Genomic DNA, 9,725 nt, shown 5'->3' with positions numbered 1-9,725 from the left:
AAAAAATTCTTCGCCAATCCCAATACTGGAAAGCACATTTACATCAAGATTTCCTAACCTGCAACTCTGCAGGAGTCGTCTACCTCATCTCCTGCCCCTGCAACCGGATCTATGTAGGGAAGACATCGAGACCACTCAAACTTAGAATTGGGGAACATCTGTGCAATCTAAGACATCAAAGAATGGGTGCTCCGTTGGTCAAACACATTGTTGAGAAACAACATAAGGCAAACGATATAACATTTTGGGCCATTGAAAGAGTTGTGGGTAACAACAGACTACTCAGCAGGAGGGAGGCATTTTGGATCATTTCTTTGAAAAGTTTGGTACCTCTGGGGTTAAATGAGGAGTTGGATTTCTCTGAGTTTTAAATAACATCATAACCAAGGGTATTCTTGAAATTTTGCTGATTTTCTGTAACTTGTGTATCTGTCAGTCAGTCACTGTAAGTGTCAGCCGGATCAGTACTAATGACAAGCACAGCCGTTGCACAGCTGAGCTGATTTACACACATCTTATCTATACTATCAGCATTTGAGTTCAGTTTGTATGCAGTGTGGGCCTCTTTTAGAGAATGTGCATTGCCTGACAAAGGAAAGATAAACAGATCCTCACAGGTCAGTACAGGGCTATTCCCTTCTGTTCTCCTGGGGGAGGGTCGGAAGTGTTATGTTTAAGCTGTTTTGCCATGACCAGTATAAGATTCTGTCTCTTCTGAGTCACACATTATAGCTCTCTAAGTTGTCAGTATCATGTCAAAGTTCTAGGATAACACATGACAACTTATTTAAACAAAGTTTTTTTTTAAAAAAAGTCTTTTAAATGTTTGTTAAATGAGTCATATGAAATGTGGTCTCTAAAATATTTTGTTTATGTTCAAGACCACAGCGTTGGCTTCACTATAGTGATTTGAGTTTGTTTTAATGTTTGTAGCTCCTGACGAAGGACCAGTTCCGAAATGCGTCGAGCTTTTAATAAACTTTTTCCAGCACCAGAGCTTGCCTCTCTATCCTGCCCACTGTATATTAATAAACAAACAAACATGATTTGCAGGTCTCTTAGCCACTATGGATACTACAAAGTCATTTAAGTCTATTGTGGAAGGAGCACAACAGCCGAGAATGCTAGCCTTTGCTTACTGTTGTATTCTATTTTATTTAGTTCAGTTTAATCTGTAAACGTGATTGTTCTGGGACTGCAAGGCTTGGCTGGTGAACTTTCACTGTGGTTGGCTGAGCAACCAGCTCCTGAACTCTGAACTTTGGAAATGGGAGTCAGACTTCACAAGCTCATTATAAGAGCTGCTTGCTGAGCATTTATGGGAACCCTTTCAAAAGGAGGCTGTAAAAGGACTAGGTCTTGTTTTATTGTCATATTGTATCATTCTCCCAGATGTGTTGAAATTGTGTCTCTGTGAGCTGAAGCCCTCTCCATTTTGCTTTAAAATGCATAAAATGGCCAAATAATCCTTCCATGGAGGCGGTGGTGCAACACTGTTCACTGACCTTAAGGATATTTGGGGCATACACAACCTGTCTTATCAGTATATTGTCAATACAGAGAGAGAGAGATTGTTTTTATATATCTATAAATAAAAATGGTAGCCAACTTAGATCCTTTGCATAGTGTGTAAGCTTCAATTCATGTCTCTGGTTTAGGTTCTTTCATATGTGTGAGGATCAAAACATGCTTCTGAATAACAGAGAACTTTGATTTCTGCTCTGAATATAAAAGCTAACTAGTTTGGGACAATGCAGTAGCCTGCCAGTTCAGTAGCTTTCAGTAAACATGAACTAAAATGGAGAGAAGTCCTTCTCATGAAATGTTTGCTTCTTGTATAAATCACCTTTCCTTTCAATGCTTTTTATTGTTTTCATTCAGGGAGGGAGGGAGAACAAGATAAAAATATTAAAATCCCAATGTCCATTCAGAGTGAGAGTGCTGCTTCCTGCTCTTGCTCTGAATTATCTTTATGCAGTCATTATCTACCCACATCTAATTGGCTAGCTCCATAGTATCATAGAGCCATCTTGCTGGCTGGGATCACATCACCAGTAAGAAATATGTGAAATTTTGGGGCGGGGGGAATGGCACTAAGGCTGTTCATCAGGACTGTGAAAAGCAGCTAAAAATAAAAATCAAGGAGAAGTTTGGGAGAACATATTGGGACTTCTTTACAGAAGAAAGAAAACATAAATTCTTTGTGGACTAACAGAGAGAGTTAACTCTGGGGAAAGGCCAGGAGCGGAGGGCAAAGGTTTCTTCTTGGTCCTTTGTCATTGTCCACTTGCGATAATATAATAAAAATATATTGTTTCAATTATTTGATACAATATGAAAATAAAACTTCCACTAAAAAATTAGCCGCACCAAGTGCCATTGACAACCATGATTTAAAATGCATCTCCTACACAAGTGACAACATTATTTCCCACAAAACCTTGACTGTGCTTTGCCACTATCAAACAAAGTAGCCACTCCCTGGTAATGGACTTATTACCACGCTCAGAGAGGAAACAAACCTGTGGGGTTGACCAGAACTAAATTCCAGTTAGCAGTGGTGAGAATAATTCTGTTGTAAGCCAGTGTGGTGTAGTGGTTAAGGTGTTGGACTACAACCTGGGAGACCAGGATTCGAATCCCTACACAGCCATGAAGCTCACTGGGTGACCTTGGGCCAGTCACTGCCTCTCAGCCTCAGAGGGAGGCAATGGTAAACCCCCTCTGAACGCCGCTTACTATGAAAACCCTATTCGTAGGGTTGCCATAAGTCGGGATTGACTTGAAAGCAGTCCAACACACAACACAACTTAGTTATACAAACTATACGCCAGCAAGCAAAAAGGAAAACCTTTAATTTCTCAAGTAGTCAAAGTATGTGAACCAGCAAAAACATTTTACAGAAGGGAAAGAAGGTAGAATAAGAGGAGACACTTTTTCCTCCTCTTGTCTCCCACTTCAGGGGGAAGGAGAGAACTTTGCTCTGCATGTTAGATTTCTGAAAGAGAAATAATGCTGTATTTTAGGATTGTGCTTTGGATCTGGCTGCATCCTGAACCAAATTGGGTTGATTTGGGTGAATCCGGGCTTCGATTGAGTTTGAGTTTAGGTCAAGACACCCTGGATTGCCTCTGAAACAAGACCCTAATAAAACATTAGCCGAATCCCCTGAATTGATTTGGGGCCAAATCTGAGTCTCATGTTGCCCAGCTTGGGTCAGGGGGGATGTGCACAGCCCTAGTAGCTTTCATATTAGTGCTTCCCAGTCTAAAACTTATTTTGGTGAAGTATGTCGATTTTAATGGAATCAATTTTCATGTAAGCATGTACTTGACAGCAGCCTTATTTTAATTTGGTATTTAAGGTTCATTTAGAATTGTCCGGTATTCACAGAAGTGTACTTTTTCTCACTGATGAATATTTGTTACTTTTCTGCTCTGAAATTCTCTCCCACCCCCCTCAGATCTGGTACCAACAGACAGAAGCGAGTCTGGGTAAAGTTGCTCTTCATATATTTCATTACAGATATGTGATAAATATACATGCACGCCACAAGGCTGCTTACACACACAAATGTCAAGTAACCACAGGGATCCAGCTGGTGGGGCAGCTACCTGTTTCACAGGGCACTTAAGAGGATGTGTTCTGTAATGAACTCCCCCAAAGCCAATTCATCCCCCTGCAAAATCTTAAGCTGTTTGAGTGGGGAGTCCCCCTTGCAGCTATGGGAGAAACTGGCCTCTGGTTGTGTGTCATCTCAGGACAATTAGGAACATAGGAAGCTGGCTTATACTGAGTCAGACCATCTAGCAGTGGTTCTTCAGGATTTCAGATGGGCGTCTGTCCCAGCCCTGCCTGGAGGTGTCAAGGATTGAACTTGGGACTTTCGGTATGCAATGTTCTACCACTGACCTATGGCTCTTCCCTACTAGTTAGGCCCCAGGGTGAAGGGACATAAGGGGCAGCAGGGCACTTGATTCCTTTTGCCAGATTGCCAGTCCTGCCTGGTTAAAAAGTTTCTCCCTGTGCACTGGACATGGCTGCCAGCTCTCCATGGCAGCTTGAGGGCACTGATTGACATGTGCCCCACTGAATGCATCACAAATGAATGGCAAGGCTGTTCTGTGATCATGCAAAACTCCTTTGCATCCAGAACATATTATTGTTCAGACGGATTTATACCTCTATGAACTTTTAAATTTCATTATTAGTAAATGTTAATGTTACAGTATGAATAATTGCTAGTGGCAAAAATAGTCATCAGACTAGTTAGATAAGTAAGTTTTGCTGAGGAAGTGTCAGTACAGGTCCTGTTAAAGGGAAGTCCCATGGAAGCAGCTGATGTAGTCCTCATTCCCCAAAGAGGAGGGACAGTACTACAAAGCAAAGGAACTGATTTTCTTTTGCAAATATTTGAGATATTCTCATCCACTTCACCCTCTACCAGCACCTGGCTTTTAACTAACAGTGAAGAGCAGCAAGGCTTTTTACTACATTTTAGCAGTTTCATTTGTTTTAACAGTGGCACAGCTTTTAAAGTTTTTGAGTTAACATCTTCCTCGGGCTGACAGTTTTTAGTGTTGTTTATTGGAGATAATTGTCTTGATTTGAATGGGGATGCATTTTATATAATGGAGGGTTGGTTATGGATCTTCTTCTGTAATTGTAAGTCACCTGGGGCATCAGCATAAGTGACGCACACATTTAACAACAAAGTTGCAGAGACCTCCTCCTTCCTCTTTCTTATCAAGTCAAGTGCTTGCAGAGGGTCATTGAGCATGTAACTGGCAATGGGAGCAGCTGGGGCTCTCCACAAATGCCTGTAGTTGTTGCTTGTGGCATCTACTGCTACAATCATCTGGAGGTTTTTAAAAATGTTGTGCGCAGGTTACAGGCTGCTGAGTGAACTGGGTCATATAAAACAATACATAGATAACTTTATGAAGATAACATGTAGCATCCCAGCATGCAACTCAGAGGATACTACAAGTTAAGATCACTCTTTATGTCTTGTCAGTACTATATTTTACCTTTGCAAACAAGGGATGGGAGACAAGTGTGGCCAACAGAAACTGGAGGATTTTCATCCTGTTGGAAACCTGGAAAGCAGATATCAAAAGAGAACAAATGAACCCTTTAGTTGATAAGTGGTTTGATTTTTATCTGCAAGGCGTTGATAAAGGGACTGTTTTCTGAGTCGGAAGAAATGTACTGAGTGTTGAAGTTGAAACTGCAAAAGATGACAAGTATACAGCTGACAATTCACACAGCAGTTGGCAAGTAAAGAAAACAACATGAACTATTTCAGGAATGTTTTATTAAAAAACGCACACAAGCAGAAACTGTTTAGCTTATAAAAGGTTGGGATGATTTGCTGGCAGCCTGGCTGCTTGTCCACTAGGGTTTCCACCTTCAGAATAATTACAACTCATTCTGCTCCCATGGCAATGAATGAGGTAACTATTTCATTTCCCTCCTCTTTCATCTATTGCAATTAGTCGACGTTTCACTGATTTTCCCCTTCCGTGCATTCCATGTTGGAAGCAGGTGTCCTCTACATGAAGGCCCATCTTGCACATTGTACCACATTAAACTCAGGTTTGTTGTCACATGTATACCCCATAAGGATCCACCGCCAGTCCCATCTCTGGCAAGTGTTCCTAAATGATGCTTGGATTTTTCAAGTACCTGATCTATGTAAGGGTGGGTTTGATAAAACTGTATCCATATAAAACAGCTAGACTGGTGAGGACTAGAGAGAGGGCTTTTTCAATAGTGGCCCCACCCTGTGGAACTCTCTCCCAAATGATCTCCGCCATGCCCCTTCTATGATGAGCTTCCGCCAGGCCTTGAAGACCTGGCTCTTCAGGCAGGCTTTTGGGGTGGGTTAGGTTTTTACTGTTATGGTTTTAAATTTTAACGTTTTAATGTATTGCTTTTTATCTTGTACGTCGCCCAGAGTGGCTGGACAACCAGCCAGATGGGCGACTAATAAATTTAATAAATAAATAAATATAGGTATATATGAAGCAAAACAAACAAGCTGGTAGAGCCTTATGGAGTAGAGAGGGGAAACCTATAGCTCTCCAGATGTTGTTTAACTCCAGCTCCCATCAGCCTCAGCCAGCATGGTAAGAAGTCAGGGATGATGGGAATTATAATCTGTATAATTATTGTAAACCACCCAGAGAGCTTCAGCTATGGGGCAGTATATAAATGCAATAAATAATAATAATAATAATCCAACTATATCTGGAGGGCCACAAGTTTCCCATCCTTGTTCTAGGTCAGCCTTTCCCAACCTTTGGGTCCCCAGATGTTGCTGGACTACAATCCCAGCTAGCATGGCCAAGGGTCAAGACTTGTGGGTACTATAGTCCAGCAACATCTGGGGACCCAAAGGTTGGGAAAGGCTGTTCTATAGGATATATTTCTGATTCAAAACACTCAAGTAATTTTTGCCAAAATGGAGAAAGTATACTTTATGCCTATGTAATTTGTAGAACTGCAGTATATTGTTATGAATGGTAGGGAGCAGAGCCACCCCTAGGTACCGGGAAGTGGGGCAGTTGCCCCGGGCCCCGCACTTTGGGGGCCCCCGTTCTTGGTGATCTGCATATAAAAGCAGCAGACGCGTCCTCCTCGCTGCCGCAGTAGTGAGCTGAGGGGAGCATAGAAACGAGCCGGGAGGAAGAGGTGCAGCGGCGGTCTCCTGACGGCCGCGGTAGCGAGCCAGGAAGGAGAAAACCTCACAGCGAGAAACGCTAAGCGAGTCTACAGCAAAGGCTGCAAAAAAGGGAACCGCAGCTGAAAAATACAAAGCCGCCACTGCTGCCAACGAAGGCTGCAAAAAAGGGAGCCGCAGCCGCAAGCTCCTAGCAGCCGAAATACAAAGCCTCTGCCACTGCCTGGAGGAAAGGATATATATAGAGAGAAAGAATGTGGGGGGGGAATGTGGGGGGGCAACTATGCTTTTGCTCCGGGCCCCACACATGCTAAGGGAGGGCCTGCTAGGGAGCTCTCTTTTTTTAGGATGATGGCTTGCTAATAGATTAACATAATCAGTTATTTTCTCATTGATAACTAACTGATGGCTTGTATGCTTTTCCCCATATATGGAATGTAGGATAGAGACACACTCAGTGTTCTGCTGGTTCCAGTGTGTGTCCACCTCTCTTTTCTGAAAATTATTTATTATTATTATTTATTAGATTTAATTAGAAGCCCATCTGGCAGAGGTTAGTCTGCCACTCTGGGCGACAAACAGCAAAACACAAATATAGTTCATATAAAAACATAAACAGAGAGCATTAAAAATTAAAGGTAAAAATGGGGGCACACAATGCTAATTAAACCTCACCCCTTTTTACTGTAAAACCTGGTGGGATCAGCTTGAGTGGTTTTTTTTAAACTCAGCTGCACACAGATTTCCCAGCTGATCAGCAGATCAACCCATTGCCCCTCCAGGTGTGACCAATGGAAACGCTTTGTTGTAGGTGAATTGTGTGCTCACAGCTATAGTCCCCATCAGTAATGTCTTCAAACTCATGGCAGGAGGCAAAGAAGCCATTTAGACCTAGTTCTGAAGTTTGAATGGGTAAAGAATGGGATCCTGCTGGGAGGGCAGGATATAAATCACATAAGTAAGTAAGAAAAAGAAAGAAAGAAAGAAAGAAAGAGTTCAGGGCTGGGAGTTAACTAAAGGTAAAATACCTCAGAGTGCAAAAGATCTCCTGGGAATCTGATGTAGAGACAGTGGGTTTGCTGCCTTATGAAGGGGTGTCTGTTTCCTCTCTGCTCACTGTGTGTGTGCGGCTGATTCCCCACATAGATTGTGCGTACATTAAAAAACGCAGGGTTGTACCAAACACTGTTCACGTGAAGTACCACTCATGCAATGGGACTTCCCTTTCCTCTTTTCTCCCAGGATACCTTCAAAAACTGCTCCGCAGGGTCCTCCAACCCTCTGGAGCAGATTTAGAGCGTGTGCAGGGGGGGTAGAGAGGAGGGGAATGTTCTGTTGCACACGCAGACGTCTGCTGCGCTAGCAGAACAGCAGCACTGGATACAACCCATAGGTTGTGTGTGTATAAATTAAACAAATATTAAAAAACTCCATAGGTCTCCAGTAGTCTTTTATCCCAAGAAACACTGCTGCTAGATAGTTCACTACTTTGGGAAATATGTAATACCATAAAAAAGAAATGTTATTCATGTTAAGAATGGGATCTTGTGCCAAATTCCACCCCCCAGATTATGGTATATTTTCATCTTCTCCGCTCCCCGTTCCTCCCATCTCCAAGCCTCACTTGTTCTGCTGTGATTTTTTATCAGTTGCTCAAAAATTCACACCAAGTGTCAGATAAGTCTGCAATTGCAATATGTGCAAGTTTTAAATCCACACGTTGTTAAATGTTTTGGCTGGCAAGTCAGTTGGCTTGAATGACATGATGATTATACCCTGAATTCTTAGCTTTGTTTTAATTTACACAAATAATGTAAATGTACCAAACACAGCTCCACACATAAATGCAAAGCAGATATGGCTGCCACCTCTCTTGGAGAGATAGTTCATGTTATACTTAATGCACAGCATGCTGCAATGTCTGTTCTATTTTTTAATTACAGGAGTACACCCCAGGGGTGGCTGAGTTCACAGCCATGGTCCAAACAAAAATCCTCCCTTCCCCTGCCACATGCAAGGCTATGAGGGTTAGAACAAAGTTTGAACTGAGAATTCTTTGAGAACAAGTGAGGTAGTAGCAGCCTGGCAATTGCTCCTGTCTTCAAACAGGGGAGGAGAACAGATCTATGTATCTGGCCGTTGTGATGTTGGTACCAGGCATAATCCTGGCACAGATTATTATGCAGTCAGTTCGTGAACATCTAGAAAAGAATGCATTGATAAATGCATTGTTTTCAAAGAACTAGCAAGGGTTTATTAGGAATAAATCATGCCAGATCAACCTTATCACACAGGAACACAAGAAGCTGCCTTGAATCAGGTCACCTACCCCAACATTGTGCATACTGACTGGCAGTGGCCAGGGTTTTGGGCAAGGGACTTTCCCAGTCGTGCTTGGAGATGCCAGCAATTGAACTTGAGAGCTTCTACATTCAAAGCACTGCTCTAACTCTGAGCTATGCCCCTTCTCCTTTTTAAAAATAGAGTTAATAGTTTGATTGAATGCTGTGGATATATTGTGTCTTGATTTCAGCAAAACATATGATAAAGTCTCCTGTGAAATCCTGCTTGACAAGATGGTGATGTGTGGGCTGGACAATACTTCTGTTAGGTGAATCCACAGATGATTGAACCATACCCAACAAGTGCTCATTAATGGCTTTGTGTCAACCTGATGGGAATCCTCAAATGGAGTGCCATAGGGCTGTGTCCTAGGCTCTGTGTTGCTCAATGTTTTTATACAGTTAGACAGAGCTTGGAAGTAATTAGTTAAAAAAACCCTTGTAATTCATTACTTTTATGAGGAACGAGTGGGTAATTCCTTTACATTTTGATTGTAATAGACCAAGGAGTAATTGTATTACTTTTGTGGAGTAATTGTAATGTCTCCAGCATTACTTTTGAGCATTACTTGAGGGGGGGGAGCAGGAAAAGTCTTCTGTTCCTCTGATTTGTGGATGAAAATCATGTGCCTCAAACTGGGCTTCTGTGCAGCGTCGCTCTTCCCTCTTGCTCTGTGGGTGGGTAGGAGGCGATGAGA

General features: G+C 42.3%; 1 long non-coding RNA gene across 1 annotated transcript in view; it reads left to right on the top strand.

Moving 5' to 3' along the window:
• The first annotated feature begins 561 nt into the window (after nt 1-561).
• LOC133386795 (uncharacterized) overlaps nt 562-9,725 on the top strand; it is a 74,314-nt gene continuing 65,150 nt past the window's right edge. The window contains exon 1 of the long non-coding RNA XR_009763296.1: nt 562-617. This is a non-coding gene — a long non-coding RNA (uncharacterized LOC133386795). The remainder of the gene's footprint in view (nt 618-9,725) is intronic.

Source organism: Rhineura floridana, chromosome 6, assembly GCF_030035675.1.
Source record: "Rhineura floridana isolate rRhiFlo1 chromosome 6, rRhiFlo1.hap2, whole genome shotgun sequence".
NCBI lineage: Eukaryota > Metazoa > Chordata > Lepidosauria > Squamata > Rhineuridae > Rhineura > Rhineura floridana.
This window is presented reverse-complemented; position numbering and strand designations above follow the sequence as displayed.